The sequence below is a fragment of the Branchiostoma belcheri genome, unplaced genomic scaffold, assembly GCF_001625305.1.
Source record: "Branchiostoma belcheri isolate BF01 breed outbred unplaced genomic scaffold, Haploidv18h27 scaffold30, whole genome shotgun sequence".
In the NCBI taxonomy this organism is placed as follows: domain Eukaryota; kingdom Metazoa; phylum Chordata; class Leptocardii; order Amphioxiformes; family Branchiostomatidae; genus Branchiostoma; species Branchiostoma belcheri.
In genome coordinates this window covers 1,392,910-1,396,560 of record NW_017803910.1, presented here as the reverse complement: position 1 = coordinate 1,396,560, position 3,651 = coordinate 1,392,910, and positions in this window count along the sequence as shown.

Sequence of the window (3,651 nt, the reverse complement as noted above, 5' to 3'; positions counted from 1 at the left end):
GTCCAACCTGCTGTCTTATTTTGAAAGAGTCCATGAGTGAAGGATGTGTGCTTGTCTTAATTGTGTGAGTATGAACTACTGTTACAAGTCTGTATGTGACATGCTACCAGCACCTGTGAACAGTCATCATTCAGGTTAGTACTGTAATTCAATGGCTGACAAAGCTCTAATAGCAAAGTAGTCAAGCCTGGGATATCCACCTGCTAATGTATTGGTAGTACTTCCACACTACATTCATCTTTAAATTTTGAAGAACAGTTAGTAGAATATTTAAAGAAGAGTCAATTAATTAGAATTATCCTTAATAGGTAGCAAGAAATCCTGTTCCCTTAGTCAAATTCCTCCCAAACCCGTCCAGATTCATTTCCGTTGCCAATTTAGGGAAACATGTAACACAGTTAACGTTACCAGTACAACCATGACAATCTCAGGCACTTGGTGTTGAAATCTTATCTCCAAGCAGATCCTAGGGTGGCAAAAGACAACAAAGGGTGGCGTATTGTACCCTCTCTGGCCAATGGATACTGCCTGGCCAATTTGATACTGTCTTTTGCCACCCTAGTATCTGCTTGGAGATAAGTTGAAATTTCCATGGATCAAAAGCGCCTCTAGCGGCCAAACAATCACTGCAGTAATACTGTCTTTTGCCTCCCTAGTATCTGCTTGGAGATGAGTTGAAATCTCCATGGATCAAAAGCGCCTCTAGCGGCCAAACAATCACTGCAGTAATAGTTTGAAGAACCTGTGGTGGAATCGCCATGGCTGAAAACGCCCCGTAGCGGCCAAACAATCACTGCAGTGATAGGAGCGGTAGTCTGGTATCTAGTCTTACGTGATTGTGGGTGTTCAGGCTATCAATTCATTTTGAATGGCTACAAGACCATGGCCAAACCTGTACAAGGTTATGGTTTATAGCATGACGCAACCACATGTGTTAGTGACTCGTTCCCAGGTTTCGACATCAGGGGCTAGAATAGAGATTTACCGAATCCCGGTATAGTGGAATATTTCGCTAACAATCACCCCTTGCACACCCCTCTTCTTACTCGTAAGTTTATATTGTCCCGATTCTTATAAATTTAATTTTCTTTTGGACAATATACGAGATCTTGATCGTCCTACGACAGAAGTACGAAGAAGTGCAGTACGCAATCATCCCCTATGTGAGACCCCTATGAAAGACCTAGAGTAACATGTAAACAAACATGGCGGCCCGGTTGTAATTACGGCAGAATATTGGTCGTGTTCTGGAGTATTTAGCGGGATTTGAAGACCACCAACCTTCCGTGCACCGAGTTAAGAGAGCAGGCAAGCATAAGGGACAACCATAAACCGGGATGAAAACGTATATAATCGCGCAGACGACGGGAGATTGGTGTCTGGTTCGGTCAACAAAATCTTATGTCATATAATATATGTGAATGCAGTATGCACTATGCAGTAAACTGAAAGAAACTGAATGAATGATTGAACGAACGAAAAATTGAAACGTGTCCCTTGCCTATGCCTACATTTTCAATCAAGGGAGTTCTGCACACGACTCACACACAGTCGACCGAATTGACTCTACTCTCTACTCTAGACTGTCGTTCACTTCACAAATCGCCAGAGGTCGCTGCTACACGGTACATCTGTCGGATAGTGTCAATACGTTTCACAGTTACGTCATAGTTACGTCAGCCGCAGGTAAATGTGACCCTGCAGTTTAGAGACAAATCGCCAGAGGCCACTCCTACACGGTCCATAGGCCAGGTTTAAACGCGTGTACTGTAAACGCGTGTACTGTAAACGCGTGTACTGTAAACGCGTGTACTGTAAACGCAGGTACTGTAAACGCAGGTACTGTAAACACGTGTACTGTAAACGCGTGTACTGTAAACGCGTGTACTGTAAACGCGTGTACTGTAAACGCGTGTACTGTAAACGCGTGTGCTGTAAACGCGGGTACTGTAAACGCGTGTACTGTAAACTGTAAACGCGTGTACTTTAAACGCGTGTACTGTAAACGCGTGTACTGTAAACGCGTGTACTGTAAACGCGTGTACTGTAAACGCGGGTACTGTAAACGCGTGTACTGTAAACGCGTGTACTGTAAACTGTAAACGCGGGTACTGTAAACGCAGGTACTGTAAACACGTGTACTGTAAACGCGTGTACTGTAAACGCGTGTACTGTAAACGCGGGTACTATAAACGCGTTTACTGTTAACGCGGGTACTGTAAACACGTGTACTGTAAACGTTTCGTCCTGACGTTTCGCCGACGTCAGGACGTTTTGCAGTCAAGGGAACGGCTATTTCATACTCTAACACTAATTAATTCTAACAATAGCGATAATCACAACAACAAAATTTCAGGTAAAAACATGGGACGGCAAACCATAACAGGAAACCGCAATTTCGGGGGCGTTTTTTGCGAATGTTGCTACGAAGTGTATGGCTGAGTCAGCTGATACAGGCTATCACTTCATTTTTAGATGATCTCACGGCCAAGCGTGTACAAGGCTATCAGCCCCATTTGGGTGCCCCACGGTCAGTTAACATTCGATCCTTCTGAAACGCCGCAAAGTCAGGCTGTTCCAGGCTACGAGATCCTTCTGAAAAGCCGCACGGTCAAGCCTCTTCCCGTGGTGCTGACCTTGGTGCTGATCAAGAGCCTGGAGCAGAGAAACCCCTTCTGAGTGTGATAAATCGCTAGAGGTCGCTGCTGCATGGTCTAGTTGACCTCCATGTGCAGTGATTCATATGCAAAATTTTCTACCACTGTACTGTTGTAATTCGCTGTGCAATTCGTCTGCGTGATTACTAGTATATCTGTTTTCACCCCAATTTATGGTTGTCCCGTATGCTTGTCTGCCCTGTTAACTCGGTGTACGGAGGGTCGGTGGTCTTCAAATTCCGCTAAATACTCCACGACGGGACCAAATTATTCTACCGTGTCGCGCACCAAACCCAACCGGGCCGCCATGTTTGTTTACATGTTCGGTGATGTTGAATAGTAAAAGTAGCGTCTCTTTCGTAGCAACATTCCCGAAAACGCCGCCGAAATTGCGGTTTCTTGTTATGGTTTGCCGTCCCATGTTTTTAGCTGAAATTTGTTGTTATGATTATCGCTTTTGTTAGAATTAATTAGTGTTAGGGTATGAAATAGCCGTTCCGTTGACTGCAAAACGTCGGCGAAACGTCAGGACGAAACCTGGCCGATGGACAGTGTAGCAGTGGCCTCTGGCGATTTGTCTCTAAACTGCAGGGTCATATTTACCTGTGGCCGACGTAACTATGACGTAACTGTAGTAGTGCCTTTGTGATGAACCTTTGTACAAAATACTAAATTAAGTCACTTACAGCAACATTTCCTGTTATGTTTCGCCGTCCCATATTTTTAGCCGTTGTTTTGGTTATCGCTGTGAAGTTATGATTAGGGTTAGAGTTGGAAATAGGCGCTCTCTTGACTGCGAAGCGCCCTGTCCTGACGTATTGATACTATCCGGCAGATGTACCGTGTAGCAGTGGCCTCTAGCGATTTGTCTCCAAACTGCAGGGTCACATTTACCTGTGGCTGACGTATAATACTAGTACTTGTAGTTTCTGTGTTTCTGTGTGTGTGTGTGTGTGTGTGTGTGTGTGCGCGTGTGTGTGCGTGTGCGTGCGTG